At 37.8% G+C, this 20,065-nt stretch overlaps 1 long non-coding RNA gene across 1 annotated transcript in view; it reads left to right on the forward strand.

Annotated features, from left to right (window-relative positions):
* Nucleotides 1-20,065, forward strand: part of LOC138403566 (uncharacterized) — a 139,669-nt gene that overhangs the window by 23,383 nt on the left and 96,221 nt on the right. The window contains exon 2 of the long non-coding RNA XR_011237826.1: nt 15,970-15,993. This is a non-coding gene — a long non-coding RNA (uncharacterized lncRNA). The remainder of the gene's footprint in view (nt 1-15,969; nt 15,994-20,065) is intronic.

A 20,065-nucleotide genomic window follows, 5' to 3' on the forward strand; every position in this document is an offset into this window, starting at 1 on the left:
ACAGCCAATCTAGCGCAAACTACTTTCAATACGCGGCCAAAAGTGAAAAACATCGGCCTTTAGAACATGACATTTCATCTTTGTAGAGCGTTGTCTCTGTCACTCATACCCATATGACGCTTTGTCGGTCTAAACGACAGATAGTGCTCTACAAATCTGCTGTCTCCTTCTAAAGATCGATGTTCATCACTTTTGGCCGCGTATATAGGATCACCTTTAGGTACAACCACAAACTTTGCATTATTATGGTCCACATAAACTAAATAGTCCCATTATTAGGAACATAAACCCCCATTATACGCACCATCTTAATTGAAATCATGGCTAAACTAAAGCGATTAGCATTTGAATCTGTCGGTCGTGCGTTTTGGACCTCTATTAATTAGGGGAAGGGCGTGATTAAAAGGTAATGGCGCTTCGCTGGGGCTTAGTTTTGTGTCATCCCCTTTAGGTAGTGGTCCGACCGCCGGCGAGAAAACGACTAACTATCGGCGATTTTCTCTAGACGAGCAAAAATAAAACCAATGAACCAAAAAGCTTAATTTACTGTAATCCGCTGAAACAGGTCGATTTTGTATGATGCAACATGCAGCATGCGAAATGCACCGCCCGCCCTCCCACTGCTAACAATGCAGGAAAAGCAACCACTCGGCAAGCAATACGCACCACCACCACGCAGCACCACACAAATCCCAAAACACACTCGACGCACGTTTCGCCGAGTGGCTGCTTTTCCTGCATGGTTAGCAGTGGGAGGGCGGGCGGTGCGTTTCGCATGCTGCATGTTGCATCATACAGATTCGACCTGTTTCAGCGGATTACAGCAAATTAAGCTTTTGATTCATTGTACATCAGTGGCGTGCACAGGGTTTGAAGCCAGGGTAGGCATTAGTTAGGTGAGAACCTGTTTATTGGCAGGTCATAATGAAATTAGCATTGAGCCATTACAACTGGGGTAAGCACTGCATTTATGCCTTTATGACCTGCACGCCACTGTTGTACATCATGGACTTCCGCAAAGTAACGCCTGCTTCTATACAACATTTAAAAAGAAAACCCTTATAACTTCACGGCCACAAGGGAACTTGTACAAGCCTTAAGCGCTCAAGGTCGAGTGAACACTTTCTCACAAGGGTTTTTGAATAAGGGTTAAGTGGAAGAATAGGCAGCACGAAATCGAACCCCACCGAAAACCACTCCACCAGAAACAACCCGCTGGGCAGTAAGGCAGTGGTCCGGCCGCGGCGAGAAAACGACTAATTATCGGCGATTTTCTCTCTCAAGAAACGCACTATTAATGTACATTCCGTGTAAACGAAAGAGATGAATATTGTATATACCTATATCAAAAGTTGCTCTCTGACTGTTCACACTGCCGGCGACGACTCGCTTTACTAGTTTTTTTTGTCGCTGAACGACGAGCTTCCAAAAATAAACTCGCTCAGCGATATTCGTTCAGCGATGCTCGCTGTTTGTAAACACGTGTAACGCGCGCGCAGGTTTGCACAGGACTGAGCGACCGCGGGCGAATGGCGCGAGTAATCGCTCGTCGCACTTGCACACTCGCTTATAGCCCGGCGACCAAACTATCGAAACTACACCCTCGCTTCCCGCTGATCGCCAACACGTTTATACTTTCTAGTTCTACTCGTTTCTCGTTCATCGTCGGCGGTCGGACCACTGCCTTAGTTTTGTGTCATCCCCTTTACGGAGTGCCGTAGTCGCGTATTACATACAAGGCTTTGTAGCTTTTGAAATAAGAGAGTAGGTATTAGCACGTTCCGACGCTGTGACGACCGTATTTTGAAAAGTAGACTGATAGTAAGGGCCGTCTATTTTGCAACTTTGTTTTCTGTATTATACACTCTGAAATTGCAATGGTTGTTTTCCCGGAGTGAAATGATTTTGTTATGGTATTACTACCTTTTGTTAATTTTAAAAATTATTAGAGCAAAAAATTACAAATTTACAATCGAGAAAAAAAATTGAATGATACCTCGAACCAATGGTAATACCGCGTGCGTTCAGGCAAGACGAGCCAAACTAAAGGGCGGGGCACTACCTACCTTTTCTGGAAACGTTTCGTCGTATGTTCGGACCGTCATAGCTTCGGTCTTGATGACGCTAGAAACCTGAAATTTTCATTATAAAGTGAACTCAGCAAACTTATTAAACGTACCATGTATCAATTATCTAGCTTTTATGGTTTCAGATTTATTGATACCTGAAAATACGTCGATTTCGTGACTCACTGATGATCATCAAAATTCAAAACCTCTAATCAAAAACTCTAGGGCACTTCCTGCAGTTCTAGTAGATTAAACAATTTCAGCGTTTTGACATTGACATTGCTACCTGCCTCATGATTCTAGGTCATCCTATAGGTTTTGATTCCCCCAAATTTACATAAACGACAAACAAACAGGCAGACAGCCAACGAAGTGGTTCTATAAGAGTGCCTTTTTTTTCTGGAGATGCGAAACCCTACGAGCGGTCGAAGTACACCAAGCATTTTGCATTTGTCATTTCATTTGTATTGTCATACATCACATCACATTTATTTACCCCATTTCCCGAAATGAAAAACCTTTAGCAATAAAGGTGTGTAATTAAAAACCGATAAAACGCAAATATGTTTGCTTCGGCGTCGGCTTAATTTAATTCGCGCTTTATTTGATATTCATATCACGGTGCGTTCGGGAAACGCTTTAGAAACGTTTTTATTGCGGTTCACGTGAAAAGAAACTAGCGGTTTTAATAAACTACTTCATGGATTTATTATTCTTAGGTTATAATAAAGAGTCCGACTGTACAAGATGAAGGGTAAAGTTTTTTTGATATTCTACCGCAGTCTGAAAAAAATATTAAAAACCACTACAAAGTTAAAAATAATTTTTGTTTCTACAAGTAGATTAAACTCAATAACATACAAACTTAATTAAACTTTACTAACTAACCACGTCGTCGAAAATTCCGCCCCTGGTTGCCTCTGGGCCAAAGGTGCCCATCAAGCTGGCACAATGGTGCCTGGCACGCTGAACGGCGATGAACAATCTTTGGACCAGGTAGGCCCCAGACCGCGGATCGCAACCTCTTTGCCTTAGGCGACGGCCTATGTCGCGTGCAAAAGCCTTCGCTTCCTCGCCCCAGCAGCCCATTGTCTCTACCGCCAGTGGGACAAAGAGGTATATATCTCCCAAGAAGAAGGGCATATTTAACCTTTTCTCGCGGTAGCGACCTCTGCAGCGGCGCCGGCCTCCCGCGACGTTCGGTCGAGATGGCTTGGCGCGAAAGTGCTATAATAGCAGGCATTTTTGCCATAGGACGAGCGTCAAGCCATCTGGACGCTTGCCATCTGTGCGGCTCAGCCCAGGCGGCTTTGAAAACAGGGCACGTTGGCCGAGATGAGAGCCCTGCGGACGATATCGTTCAGGACATGGTGACGAGGAAACCTCCTTGATAACTTTGTTTTATGTAATCATCATCATCATCATCAACCAATAGACGTCCACTGCTGGACATAGGTCTCTTGTAGGGACTTCCACACGCCACGGTCTTGCGCCGCCTGGATCCAGCGGCTCCCTGCGACTCGTTTGATGTCGTCCGTCCACCTAGCAGGGGGACTTCCAACGCTGCGTCTTCCGGTGCAAGGTCGCCATTCTAGCACCTTGGAACCCCAACGTCTGTCGGTTGTACGAACTATGTGCCCTGCCCATTGCCACTTCAGCTTCGCAACCCGTTGAGCTATGTCGGTTACTCTAGTTCTCCTACGGATCTCCTCATTTCTGATTTAATCACGTAAAGAAACTCCAAGCATAGCTCTCTCCATCGCCCGCTGAGTGAATCTGAGCTTTCTTATGAGGCTTATTGTTTTATGTATGTAACCACATTGCTCATGTCTTGTACCACACTCACATTCACGTAGGCGTAGGTTTCACAAGTTGGGAGTTTTTATTGTATATTAATTAGTAGCTGAAAGAGCTTACAGCATCCAACATTTCAGTCGCAATGTTCCCCGGGTTGATAATGCGGCTAATTAAAATTTATTAACATTAAATTACCAGTAATTTTCACCATAAATTCGCGCTTTTAAAGCGTGCGAAACTTTGGGGAAACAATTTTATTATTAACTAGCTTATGCTTGCGACTTCGATCGCGTGGACCACTTTCAAACTTCTATTTCATCTCCTTAAATAAAAATAAAAATAAAATAAATAATTTGTGGTTACATCACAAGAAAAAAATGAAAAAAACCGGCCAAGTGCGAGTCAGGCTCGCGCACCGAGGATTCCGTAGGTAGTACAGTCGCATTTTTTCGACATTTTGCACGATAAATCAAAAACTATGATTCATAAAAATAAACAAAAATTCATTTTAGAATCCACAGGTGAAGCCCTTTCATATGATACCCCACTTGATATAGTTATCTTACTTTGATAATTTAAAAATACTAAATATTATTATTTCATGACCACAATTTTTTTTTGTGTGTATGTAACCACAACTTAACTTCACGGTTTTCAGATTTTTCCCCTAATGTCTGCTATAAGACCTACCTACCTGCACAAATTTCATGATTCTAGTTCAACAGGAAGTACCCTGTAGGTTTCTTGACAGACGGACAGATAGACAGACAGACAACAAAGTGATCCTATAAGGGTTCCGTTTTACCTCAAGTACGGAACTTTAAAAATTATAATTTGTTCATAAACAAATAATATTGCTATTTTCAATTTTCAAAGTAAGAGTATTATACCAAGTGGGGTATCATGTGAAAGGTTTTTATTTGTACATTCTAAAACAGATTTTTGTTTATTTTTAGTTTTTGATTGATCGTGCAAAATGTCGATAAAACACGATTGTAGTACGGAACTCTCAGTGCGCGAGTCTGACTCGCACTTGGCCAGTTTTTTTTAAAGAATATTAGCCATGTTAATAATGACCAATATTCCCCATTCCCCTTCAACTAAGCGTAAAGCTTGAGGTACGACAATAGTGCAACGGGTGGGGTTTGAACCTCCGACCTTTCGGAATTGAGTCCGCTCCTTAACCGTTGAGCTATTGAGGCTATTAAATTAGTTTGTAAATATCAGATATAGGTACTGATTCTGAGCACAACTTAATTTTAGAGTATTCGCATCCTCTTCTTACTAACGTAATATGAAAAGGACAGACGCAGTTTGACAGTTTTAAATTTAATTTATAGACGGTAAAACCCGTGATTTTAGCGCACAGTCGCGAGCCTACTGTTTAAATTTGTAGCGTGCACTAAAATTTAGTCTTTAAATGTAAAGTTCATGTTCTGTCCCTTTTTAGCATTGTTAAAAAGAGAAGGATGCAGATACTCTAAATTTAGTTTAGAGAAAGACAACGGAATCGGTGCCAATATTATGTAGGCTCAACTAACATTGTATTTAACACCGAAACTATCTCACCCAGAATGGGCCATATAACGCCATAGCTATTTACACACAATGCCTGTTATATATTGTATAGTAAATAAGAGGGACAGCCTCATAAATTCCTTCGTCCACAGCTAAAGGTGTGTTCACACCGAACCGTGCAGTGTAGAGACATAGCTGAGTCATGATAGCTGTATCAATTATATTATTTTCAGGCGCTCTACATCGGCCCTAAATAATGAGAACGAAGTACCAAATTTTTCTTATTATAAAAAAAACCGGCCAAGTGCGAGCCAGGCTCGCGCAATGAGGGTTCCGTACTACAGTCGTATTTTTTCAACATTTTGCACGATAATTCAAAACTATGATGCATACAAATAATTAATGAAAATCTGTTTTAGAATAAACATAACTAAACATAATGTTAGAAATTATAAAATTCTCAATCCCTGCCAGGAATCGAACCCGGGGCCTCCCACTAATAAGACCACAGCGCTTACCACTGCACCAGAGAGGTCAAAGTTTGACAGATCCAGGCCCAGTCGCGTCGGTTTTGTGTGAACAGTCCCTAAGGCTCCTTACCACACACCATCCACTATAACACACGAGGAGGATAAGCCCACTTTGAAACAAGATACGGTACAAAAGGGGCGCCATCAAAATTCTGATGCCGTCGGAACCCATATTTATCATTTTCCGTAAAATTTTCACTCAAAGCGGCATATTAGTTGTAGTGGTGCAAGTGATAGGTTTAAAACTGTTTTAAATTGTAAAAAACTGACTACTCATACTATAAATGCGAAAATGTGTTTGTTTGTCCTTGTCCTTCAATCACGCTCCAAATGGGCTAACGGAAGATCTGGAAAGTCCAAATTCCACGGATACGTACGAAGCGATTTGCCTCCTCATTTCTAATCCGAACCGCTAAGATTTGGAACATTCTTCCAGCATCAATTTTCCCCTCCAATATTAAAGTCACACGTTACATCATATAACTAAGAGTTGGTTATCTTGGCGCTTCTTCCGCTTGAGCATTTTTTTTATTTATAGACTAGCGCTTGGCTGCAATCAGACCTGGTGGCAAGTGATGATGCAGCCTAAGATGGAGCACGCTTGTCTAGAAATGCCTATTCACTAGTGAATATAGGCATCTTCTTACAGTCCAAGACCCTATTTAAGAAATAAACGTTTTCTTACTTTATTTTAGCGTTTAAACTATCGTGAGTGATTCGAAACTAGTCGGGCTAACGTCGACTAAACACGTGAGTAAAGCCGGGACAGATAATATATATAAAGGTAATAAATTACTCTTCTTGATAGTCTGATGTTGGATTTGTAAGATATATATAGTGGTGATAATTATTACGCAAACTTAAAACTAAAGCTACGAGGGTTCCAAAAGCGCCCAGGTTTCTTTCTTTCTTCTATCTAGTCACACATCGCTTGTTACTTGTACCACATTCTAGTGTGTCATGAAATTCGAGTCATTCAATATTAATTCCCTTCACGGTAATCGTGTGTGTACTTTATTGGCTAGACTATGCAAAAAAACAACGTTAATCAGTTGCTCCGTTGCGACGTGACTGAAGGACAAACACATATTATAAATGCGAAAGTGTGTTTCTTTGTTGGTTTGTTGATTTACTGTTTTGTTGGTTTGTTTGAACGTGATTACAACACAACAACAAACGTGTTTTTTTCCCGATAGATAATGGTACAGAACCCTTCGTGCGCGATCCGACTCGCACTTGGCTTTTTCTTTCATCTTTCTACTCAAACATCTTCGCTTGTAACTTGTGCCACAGTCTAGTGTGTCATGAAACTCGAGTCATTCAATATTAATTCTCTCCACGGTAATGGTGTATGTACTTTATTGGCTCGATCACGGTTCGTTCAAATTCAAATTCGAAATACGATTATTCGAATAGGCTTTTACAAGCTCTTTTGATTCAAAAGCCTACTTATTTATGTCTAAAAAGATATACTGAAGGAAAAGGAATGTCGATTTTATCAGAAAGGCAAGTGAAAAGTCATTAAATTATCATGGTTTTCTAACATCATTAATTTTTAGGGTTCCGTACCTAAAGGATAAATAAACGGAGCCACTGTTACTGCTGTCTATGTCAGAAAGGAGCTTATGTGACACGTCCCTAAAGGAAACTTTAAAAAAAACACGTGAACAAAATTGCCAGCAAAAGTTCATTAAGGCGTACCTTTTGAGATAGTGTCATAGATAGTCTTTTGAGATACTGTCATAGAACAAGCATGCGTTAATAGCTCGTTTATGCTCCTTTTTTTTGCAATGTACTAATTGGGGACACAATTATCTCATTATATAAATAAGCAAAGTCAACAAAATTCTTGTTTAGGTACATCACATACCATAAAATTACTCATTGATCCCAGTTTAACTTGTTAATGCTTTGTTCTAGTTCAAATTTTACATCATAAACACAATATTGTGTTCTTTCTAGGGACAGTCACTGTTATGTGAAACAACCCTAAACAAACCAACAAACAAAAGGGATGTTTCAGCTGACATACACAAAAATGTTAGACAGGACCTTATGGGAAACGTCCCTAAAGGGAACTAAAAAACACGTGAACAAAATTGCCAGCAAAAGTTCATTAAGGCGTACCTTTTGAGATAGTGTCATAGATAGTCTTTTGAGATACTGTCATAGAACAAGCATGCGTTAATAGCTCCTTTACGCTCCTTTCTTGTACAATATACCATCCAGGATACGGGAACGCCATTGATAGTTTACGCCTTATAATACTGTAGCCTTTGAGGCGAAAGGAGAGCGTTACATTCAAAGGGTAGTGGATGGTGAGGCTTCAACGGAAATTGTTATCTTGGGGCGTAAGCAGCTTATAAAGAGGAGTAGCTATTAGCGATATAATCTTATAGGTATCTCACTTTGGCGTCATTAATTTTGTTGAGATAGGTGACTAAAATTATAATTAAGGCCAAAATCTCAAAATCGTGAGGAAAGCTACATGTCTGAGAGTTCTCCATAATATTCTCAAAGGTGTGTGAAGTTACACGAGACCTTTAAAACTCAAAAACATTTTATGTTATTTTAAGTGTGTAATTCTGTGGGCGGTACTTTGACAAATAAAAAAAAGTCTGCCAATCCGCAAACTGTCTTGTACCGTAGTAATAAAATGCGATGAATGTTATTTTGTGTATAGCGATAGTTTATGGGGCTAGAATTCATTATTAAAGAGAATAATTTAAAAAAATCATGATTTTTTATTTATTTTTAACATAATTAATTATTAACGGCGCGTTATACGGAAAGCGAATAATGACGTCACAATGAGTAAACGACAAATATTTTTCAATTTTTTTAACGTAAAAATAGAGTAACTTCTGCGCGTAAATATTTTTTCTTAGTAAGATGGTAGTAGATGAGTTAATGAACATTCGTTTGTTATTTATTCACAGCTAAAATTTAGAAGTTTCGCTTCCTTAACAATATGTACAATTGTACAATTGTACACAAACAAACAATATAAAGTAAGTGAGATATAAACGAAGAATGTTCTAATTGAAGTCAAGTCTCCCGGGATAATTTATCGAGGGACGCGCAAATATACTCTGCGGACCGACCATTAGTTAGAAATCCTTTAGTGGCTGTTTATTTTTATTTCACTTTTTGCGCAAACTATTACCAAATAGGGCTCATTTGCTCACATGCCCCGAAAAATATACCTTGCTGGCAGCGCGTCTCTTCGACGGCTTCTGCAACACTTAATAAGAGAGAGAGAGAGAGTTAAGAGATAACAGAGAATCGTGATAGAAAGAGAGGCGTTTATTAAACTTTAGACCGACGCGACTTCCTGTGCGATCTGAATCGCACTTTATTGCGTCGTAACAATACACTATTTATTTAAACGTCTTTGCCGAATGGGCCTTCTGTACTTATAATGCCTATCAATAATTTTATTAACTGTTTGCTCTCTCCTAAGTCCTAACCCGAATTACTAAGTTTAACTTCCATAATAACATGTTCTTACAGACACTATATAAAGTAAGTTGTATATCAACAAGGAATGTTCTAATTGAAGCCAGCCCTACCAGGATAATTTACCAAGGGACTCGCAAATAAACTCCCCTAAGCGGACCAACCATTAGTCAGACATCCCTTAGTGGCTGTTTATTTTTATTTCACTTTTTGCGCAAACTATTACCAAATAGGGCTCATTTGCTCACATGCCCCGCGAAATATACTTACGCTAGTGGGTGCGCTCCTTCAACGGCTCCTGCAAGAGTTATAACATAAGAGAGAAAGAGAGAGAGAAAGAGTTAAGAGATAAAAAATTGCGCGATATAAAGAGAAGTGTTCGATTTTTAGACCGCATTCCTGTGTGAACTGAATTGCACTTTATTGCATCGTATCTAGAGTCGCTATTTACTTAAATATCTTTGCAGAGAGCTTTCTTTACCTTTAAAGTAGATGTATCCGAGGGACGCGCGAATAAGCCCCTCTAAGCGGACTGACCATTAGTCAAGCATCCCTTAGTAGCTGTTTATTTTTATTTCACTTTTTGCGCAAACTATTACTCATTTCACAGTTTACGAGATCATGAAAAAGGGGTTAACCTTTAGTGGTAAATAAAACATTTCAGCAACCCTCGACATAAACTGTACCATTTTCTTGACGGCTGACACATACTGGCAGAGAGGACTGAAGTTAAATTATTTCACTAATACTATCTGACGAATATAAACACTATTTGTTTGTTCAACTGAGGATTGAAAAATTGGTCCAAAATTGCATACCTTTAGCCTTTACTAAGTATACAATAGGTAACAAAGTCATTTTAACACCTAAGGAAATTACACACAAAAGAAAAAGAAAAATTGAAAATACAAACAAAATCTTATAGAAAACCTATGCCGAGAAGAATAATGTTTAGAGAGCGGGATAGTAAAAGCTTAGAAAAGAAAGTTTTATAGTGTATCTACACAAATCCTAAGATATTATACTTAACACTTTACTAGATACACTTTCACATTCCCACGAGTGCCCATTGTCATACTTTACCCCCCGTTCCCACTTGTCGTTTGACGGGCTCGACTTTTAATTGGATGTTGCAGTAGCAGAACATTTTATATGAAGCTATTCACACTTGTCGGAAGCCAAAAAGTTCTGCCATTGGAACATCCGATTAAAATCCGGGCCGACAGACGACAAGTGGGAACCGGGTAGAGGTCAGATGACGCTGTAGAAATAAGTAAGTATGTTTTATTAGACAAATCTCTTAAAGCTTCGATTTGCCGTCAAAATATTTGTAGATAGAGTCAGAGTCTTATAGATATTTTGGATCAGAATTTATTTCTCCACGTGTCACAACATGGGTGATGCTGGCGGTAGAATACGGTGACAATAATAATACAAGAAAACAAAACTTTGAAACCTCAAAAATGCTAAATGGTCGTTTAGGAAAAAAAAATTCAAAGTCAAATCATTTATTCAAAATAGGTAACACTAGATGATGCCCACGACTTTGTTTGCGTGGATTTAAGTTTTTAAAAATCCCATGAGAACTCTTTCGCTTTCCGGGATAAAAAGTCTATGTCCTTCCCCGGGATGTAAGCTAACTCTGTACAATTACATCAAAATCGGTTAAACTGTTGGGGCTGTTGTAAAGCTAGCAGACAGACAGATACACCGACGGACACACTTTCACATTTCTATTATTAGTATGGACTGTACACCTTTTGATTGTCACTTGTTGAATTTGTAAGATATAGATGTAATGGTACCTAATAATGAATTGCGTAAACTTAAAACTAAAGCTACGAGAAATTCTGGGAAAGGATTCTGGAAACCTATGATTTTAAAAGACCTATTCAATGACACCCAATGACTTAATCGACTTTCATTTTTTTTATTTGTTCCAATATGACGTCTTCTTGAAAGTCGATTTAAAATTAAACTAAAACTTAGTCAACAGATACGAGTTATCTAAAAACATTATTCGTAAGTTGATAAGATTTAATATGAAAGGCATGAATTTCCTCCTTTAAAGACAATAGGTCCATTTGTGTTATTTAAAGAAAGCTCATTCTTACGTCTGTTTATTTTTTTTTATTTTTTTTTTATTATAAAGGCACACAAAACAGGTTTCAGCTATAAATGGACCAAATAAAAATAAAAAACAATAGATTAATATCTAAGCGGTAACCCTTAATATGTGTACACAACAATTCTTAAATAAATATAATATGCACTAACTAACTGAAAAGATACAATTTATAAAAACACAGAAAAAAGAAATACAAGAAAATTAACTATGAAAATTATATATAAAAAATATGTTTAATTGAACATAATTTCAAATTGTAAGTTCTCACTTATAACAGTGACTTATAATTTTCTGGATAAAAGTACAGGAATATCCCGTGAAATGTGCAACCTGGTAACCCTAGTAAGCACCCACTGAAGGCTTAGACGGGATTATTGGGAATTCAGCTCTTAAAAGCTCAGCAAAGAATCGAGCTATAAAAAACTAAGGATAAGTAAGGCCTAGATTCAGGCACAATGTTCTCTTTCTCCGTCTACATCGAGTGTGTTTTGGGATTTGTGTGGTGATGTGTGGTGGTGGTGCGTATTTCTTGCTGGGTGGCTTTTCCTGCATGTTTAGCAGTGGGAGGGCGGGCGGTGCATGTCGCATACTGCATGTTGCACTACGTCATAATAGCTATTTGCATGCCAAATTACAGCTTGATCCGTCTAGTAGTTTGAGCTGTGCGTTTATAGATCAGTCGGTTAGTCACTCAGTCAGTCAGTCAGTCAGCTTTTCCTTTTATACACCTATATATATATATAATTCAAAGTCCTGACTGACTGACATATATATCAACGCAGAGCCTAAACCATTGGTCCTAGAGACGTGAAATTTTGAGGGTGTGTTCTTTGTAAAGAGTAAGTATCCATTAAGAAAGGATTTTTCGAAATTCTACCCCTAAGTGGGTTAAATAGGGAATGAAAGTTTGTATGAAAGTCCGTCATTTTTCAAGTTATTTGCATGAAAATTGGTATTTGGATTTTTGGTCATTAATGAAGAAATACGTGTTCCAGGATTTTTGGAAATTCATCCCCCACCTCGATTTCTAAATTCCACACGAGCGAATGCTAGTATATTATATACAAGAAGATACGCAGCAACAGATCAACGGATCCACGTGGTTTTTCGCATGGATAATGGATATATAGCTAATAGTTAGAGACATGAAAAGTGACAGGATTTGTGTCCCGAAAAAATAAAAGTTCTAAATAATTTTAAAGCGTCAAGTCAAGGGCTAACTTGTATCTTAATTTTAAAAAAAAACATAGACAATGGGGCCGATTCTCTTGTAGATAATCTCTAAACTAAACTAAATTAACAGGTCTAAATCTCGTGCTATCCTTTTCCGCAAGCAAGATTATCAAAGGGATAGCAATAGATTTAGATGCGCCATTTTAGTTTGGTTTAGAAATTGTGTACAACGGAATTAGCCACATTATCCATTGTGTAATTAATATCCATCCATTGCTAAAGTCCATTTTACTGAACTAGCAGATAAAATCAAATTAAAAAAACAAAATCTCGCGAAGTTCATAACTTTATTCATTAATCTCGAACACGAATTTCATAATAAAAAAATTAAAAATCCTTATCGCGAAAAACTTCAGCCATTAAATCCGATTATTTTAACTGTATTACCTTACCTTCGAGAAAACTCCCCGTGAAGTGAATAGATAGACGCGGGCTAAGGAATTGGCCATTAAGAAATTTGCATCGACTGGAAGAAGGCTTTCTATTAAAATATCGTGTTACGAAATATTTTATACAGCGGACAGAAAAAACCGGCCAAGTGCGAGTGGGACTCGCACACGAAGGGTTCCGTACCATCGTACAACAAATAACACTTTTTCGAAAATGGCTAAAATTTGGCATGCAGTTAGCTATTTATGCCGTAGGCATCCGCTAAAAAAGGATTTTTGAAAATTCAACCCCTAAGGGGGTGAAATACGGGTTTGAAGTTTGTGTAGTCCACGCGGACGAAGTCGCGAGCATAAGCTAGTATTACAATAAAACTTTAAGCTATCCATATCTAATTATTGTACAAATCATGCCCGCGTGGAATGGTACCAAGAAAGGCTGCATTTTCGCGTTTGACGGCCAGGCTGATTCTTTGCGCAAAAATTGAGCTAGCCATTTTTTACCAGATGAGGCTATTAATCAAGGTGAAATGTCCTGTAATTTTTTTTAGAACCAAGACCAGAGTCTCCGAGAGGCATACTTGCGCCGCTTACCTAGCCCACCACGCACTCGTAGCCCCAGGGACCGCGGGTCATAAAATAGATGTACACGGATTGTGCTGAAGGTAGGCAGGTTTATTACGAACCCAAAAACGAATACCGCGCTATGACAACCTCAAACCAGTAGAATATCTCTACTCCAACAGCTGTACACTGCAAGTTAATAACGGACAGCGCCATCTATGACGTGATTGAGTAAACATAATTTATTTGATAACCTACATATAAGACATTTCAACCTGCCATTTTAGATCAACGGGAAGTACCCTAGAGGTTTCATTTCGTTGACGGGCAGTAGCGTGCAGGTCATAGAGGCATAAATGCACTGCTTACCCCAATTGTAAGCTCAATGCATATTTTTCACTATGACCTGCCAGTAAACAGATTCCTAACTAACTAATGCCTACCCTGGCTTCAAACCCTGTGCACGCCACTGTTGACGGGTCTTGACTGACATGACAGACAGACAACGAAATGATCCCATACGGGTTCCTTTTTTCCTTTTGAGGTACGGAACCCTAAAAATATCACCGGCGCAATTTACATAATGGACCCTGCTTTCAGCGTCTCAAAATGCTTCAAACTCAATGGAGGGCCTGAGGGACCAAATAATGCCCTCTCAATCTACAGGGGCCCTATATTTCGAAGATAACGACAGATTAGTCTATGGTGTAGTGGTTCTTTAATATTATATCTTTGAAGTAGGATTATACTCCGCTTTTGAGAGTTATACAGATCAGGTGGGTGTGCTTCGGACAGCTAAGCCTTCTGAAGAGGGGCCAAGGACAATGTAGAGGAGAATGGCGGGAACACAATAGCCTTATAATACGGGAGATTAATTCTTCAAATAGATCTTTTTGATCCGTAGTTTTGACCTAAGTGTTCTTGGCCCTTAAGAGTAGACCATTCGCAACTGACATTTGCAATTTCACCTTGAAACTAGCAATTTTTGTTTTGAAATGGTTTTGTACTTTTAGTACTTTTACGTACTAGGGTAAAGGGCTCCAGTAAACGAACAAATAACTAAAATTAAGGTATTATAAATGAGAATAGTTCTATATATTTTTTATATTTTGTGTATCTATATTAGGTATAGTAATAAAATATTTTTTTAATAATCAAAATAATAAGTAAAACTTTATTATTTCTCAATTTATATCACTTATTATTTTATCATTATCTTTATTTACCTGCTCGTGGTGATTTCAGTATTTTGGCTTTAAATCTAAAATTGCATACTTAAGTTTCTTGATGAGTTTCTTTTGTTAGAGGGCTTATTCCACCTTCCTAAATCAGACGTCCTAAATGGTAAAGTTATCGTCAAACTAGTCAACTTTACCACGCACTGATAATTTTCCCAAAAAGCAATTGATAAGCAAATTAGCTATGTAACATTTTTTTTGATAAATTATTTTTTAAACCAAAATTTGTTAAATTTTGATGGCGGGCAAAGTAATCCGGACTCTTAGCCAACATTGCCCACATCGATTTTTATAAATTGCCTTTTAATTGGCAAAATATCATTGAGTGGCTCCCCGACCTCACTCCATGAAGCCCTCGGCAACCTGGGCGGTCTATTTGGCTTCTGGAGCGAGCTTGGATGGCTGGAGTGAAGACTTCGGCGGGGAGGGGCAATGCACGCACAACAGACGGAAACGTTTAAGTGCGGAAACCAGCCCAGAGCGAAGAAGAAGAAGAAGAATCATTGAGTGGCAAAGTTGGCTAGTATGACAGTAACTATACCATTTAGGAAAGTGGAATAAGACCTTTAGAATTGTGGTCTTGTCTATGCGACATAATTTTACTAACAAACCTATTTTTTCCTATTATATTTTATTTTCTTATCTTACTTCTTTTTTTGTCTTTTATGCGTAAAAAATTCAATTATGTGGTATCGATAGGGTGAGGGGAAGATAAAAATTCAATAACCGTTGTTATTTAGAGAAAAAATTCTGCTATCGAGCTTAGGAATAGAATAGTCATCATTTTTACTTTATATTTGACTAGCTTATGCTCGCGACTCCGTCGGCGTGGACTTCACAAATTTCAAACCCCTATTTCATCCCTTTAGGGGTTGAATTTACAAAAATCCTTTCTTAGCGGATGCCTACGTCATAATAGCTATCTGCATGCCAAATTTCAGCCTGATCCGTCCAGTAGTTTGAGCTGTGCGTTGATAGATCAGTCAGTCAGTCAATCCTTTTATATATTTAGAGGATTTTGATTTTTAATTAAAAATATTGTTACAGATTCCAAAAAGCTGAGAAGATAATGTAAGTACATAAATAGTTATTCCTTAAATCCAAAACAAAAAACATCACTTCTTCTCATAACATTGGCTAAAGAACTATAAACATTTATTATAGAGTTACTTGTTTTATTCATGTTTATAAACTTAATATAAGTTAAGCCATTAACAGCTATACTTATAATAATAATTACTATCCATAAAGCTTTGTTTACAGTTAATCAAAAAACCATCAAGTCGACATCGAGAAATGAATCGAATCAATTTATAATATCGCGCAGTCAAGCGCTTAGAAAATCAAAATGAACGTTACAATATCTATAGAAAGTAGACGAAAATGTTGATACAGGAAAACTTAATTCAATCGAATATGACCCTTATGTGACTACTAATAGAGATAAAAACGTAGACTATATTGCTGCAATATACAGTTTAGTTTGGCAATGACTTGTGATGAGGGAAGAATTGATTAGATACGACATTGTATAGGGAGCCAAAGATGCTAAATAGGGATTTACTCGAGCGTCATGGAGAGGATTGGATTGTGAAGATTAGGTGCTAAAAAGAAAAAAGGTTATCTGATGTACAGATTTTCAAAAATGTAAAAACAAATATAGTCACTAAGAAATACTCGAGCGCTTTAGATAATATGTAATAGTGTATAATGCGCCCCACGTGTTTTTATCGCAAAAATATTTATCTGCCGGTTTGCATGGTGGGGGTGGTCGTACGAAAGGGTAGAAGGGGGTGCTCCATCTTAGGCTGCATTCACTTCCCACCAGGTCTAATTGCAGCCAAGTGCGATTCTATACATTTAAAAACAAAAGAAAAGAAAAGAGAAAATAGAACCAAAAATATCTATCAAAGCGCGTCAGATATTGAGAAGGATGTTAAGTGAATCCTCAAGTATTCAAAAAACTGACGATTTGGATGCAACCAAAAATCATGGCTGCTTTTTGAAACTTTGTGACTCTCCCATTTCCTTATGTCACGCTCAAATTGTCAGATCAATGAAATGCACACTTTTCTGTTGCCTTGTCTTAATCGGACGCGCTCAAGTAAATCCCAAAATCCCCTCTTGGGCTCCCCTACCATTATTTGCTTATACAGTTGATCACTCGGTCACGGTGCAATTTTATGTTATGGTAGGTCCAATTTGGGCGGTAAATAAAGAAATGTTGCATTCGAATTATACATTAATATGCCAAGATGGATGGACAGTCGTAAAAATTATTGTAAATAAATTTGGTCACGGTTTGTCTTAAATGCTTTGTATAAAGTCATTAGTATTATAGATGTGGGATGTGTGAAATGACTATGGTATTGATTTATAATGCTTATGTTACTTGATTGGTTAATATCTTTAATGAATACTTTTAGAAACGATAGAGATATGTGACTAAATCATTTTAATATAGTAGGTATGCTAATTTTCTACTAATTATAATTTACTGTAGCAATGAATTATTATATTTTGCTACAAATTAGTGCTCCAGCCATACCAATTAATTGTACCACAATGTACCACATTCATGCAAATAAAAAGAAATGGCCAAGTGCGAGTCAGGCTCGCGCAACGAGATTTCCCTACTACAGTCGTATTTTTCGACATTTTGCACGATATATCAAAAACTATGATGCATAAAAATAAATAAAAAATCTGTTTTAGAATGCACAGGTGAAGCCCTTTCATAATATGATACCCCACTTGATATAGTTATCTTACTTCGAAAATTGAAAATTCTAATTATTAGTTCATGACTAGTTTAATTTTTTTTGTGTCCTGAAACCACAAATTCACGGTTTTAAGATTTTTCCCCTTATGTCTGCTATAAGACCTACCTAATTGCCATAGTTTTAACCATAATCTACCACACTGGCCAATTGCGTAAATAGTTAGTACGTCATCATCATGATCAACCCATCGCCGGCTCACTACAGAGCAGAGCACGGGTCTCCTCTCAGAGTGAGAAGGGTTTTGGCCATAGTCTACCACGCTGTTGGCAGACTACACACACCTTTGAGAACATTATGGAGAACTCTGAGGCATGCAGGTTTCCTCACGATTTTTTCCTTCACCGTTAAAGTAAGTGATATTTTAATTACTTGAAAACGCACATAACTCCGAAAAGTTAGAGGTGCGGGCCCGGGATCGAACCCCCGACCTCCGATTGGAAGGCGGACGTCCTAACGACTAGGCTACCACAGCTTCGTTAGTGCGTACAGCGCATAAATTATTTGAATATTTTGTCGGAAAATGACGGGCTCCAAAGACATTATCAAAGTATCAAAACCCTGTTTTTGTTAAATAATGCTGTAAAGGGTTGTACAGCAGGAGCTAATTAAGGTAATAGGTTCACGATGACGTCCGAAATTCGCGGTACATCGTATTTCGTGCCAGCATTTTAATCAGATAACGCGGGAGGTGTAGCGTCATATTTTCTCGTGCAAGGTCGCCGTATCTCGAAAGCTGTGGCAAAATATTTCCCTTGGCACCGTCGACCTTAAGTCATGAGCTGTAGCGATTATATTATCACGTATTTGCAACCATACAACTCTCTGTCCTCTCTATTTCTTCATTGTACACTCATTCACAGAGATTTCTCACTCCATTCCTTCTTCTACTTATAACTTAATAACAAATTTTTATTTTTTAATTTTGTTAACAGTAAAGATTTTTTGTAGCCAGTTCTGTACTACAATAACTAGGTATATTGGCACGCCTTTGGTTTATTCTTCTGTTATTAGATTTTTTATTTACCAACGTATTTAAAACAATGTAGATTACCACTTTATCATTTAAAATACATGCACTTTTGTTTGTATCATCATGATCATTACATCAACAGCTTACTATTGATTACGGGTCTCCTGTCAGAATGAAGGAAGAACGCAGGTCAAATGCGGATTGGATTCACACAACTTTGAAAACATTATGGAAAAGTCTCAGGCATGCAGGTTCGTCACGATGTTTTCTTCTTCATCAAATCAAGTGATATTTGATTTTAATTATCTGTATAGTTAATTTCAAAATGCAATTCTACATTTTGAATTTGACCGTTATTTTTATCCAACCGTTTCGATTAATGTCTGTTATTTTTTTTAAACATTCCATTCCTTCAATTTTTTTATCGCTTTCGCTTGTGTTACAGACTCCTCATTATAATTACGACATGATTCTACGTTCATTACATTAATTAGTCAACGCAGGTTTAATTACGCCAAATTTTTACGACATTAATTTAGAAAACCTGAGCTTTTATTTACGGTTCCGTATTTTCCTGTCTGTATTTTTGTGAAAATTATGTACAAATTAGAGCAGTAATTTGTAATTTAATATTATTTTATGATTTACTCTAGTTGATTTGGGAACGTGCTATCTTCTTTTTCTATATAATATAAAAATGAATCGCTGAATGTATTGCTGATCGCAAATCCCACTCGCGCAAACAGCTGAACCGATTTCGCTAATTCTTTTTGCATAATATTCCTTGAAGTACGAGGATGGCTCTTACGGTTCTTCTTCTTGCTAAAAATTTTAAAAAAATCCTGAAAAATAATCGACTGTTATGCGGTACGAAGTTCGCCAGGGCTGCTAGTTTGATAATAAATATTTGGGGGTGGGATATTCCTACTCAAGTGGTTTGATGCGCGATGTTTTAAAGCCCAAATTAATGTGTCATATCAAAATGTGAAGTATATAAAAATATTTAATATTGCAGCGTAATACGTTTGTATTAAGAAGTGTAACCTTAGAAAAGGGCCTTAGAATCTTAATAAAATGTTTATTTGACCCTTCGTATCTCATCATCTACTCATCTTAATATTCGATTGAAAAATAAGATATCGTCCCTTCCGAAGTCAGGCAAAAAGAAAACCCTTATAACTTCACGACCACAAGCAAACTTGTAGAAGCCTTAAGCGCTCGAGGTCGAGTGACCACTTTCTTACAAGGGTTTTTGAATAAGGGTTAAGTGGAAGAATAGGCAGCACGAAATCGAAATTTTACTGAAAACCACTCCACCAGAAACAACCCGCTGGGCAGTAAGGGTGAGATCTATAGAGCGCACTCTGACTTTGCTCAGACTTAAGATTGA

The sequence above is a fragment of the Maniola hyperantus genome, chromosome 18, assembly GCF_902806685.2.
Source record: "Maniola hyperantus chromosome 18, iAphHyp1.2, whole genome shotgun sequence".
Lineage (NCBI taxonomy): Eukaryota > Metazoa > Arthropoda > Insecta > Lepidoptera > Nymphalidae > Maniola > Maniola hyperantus.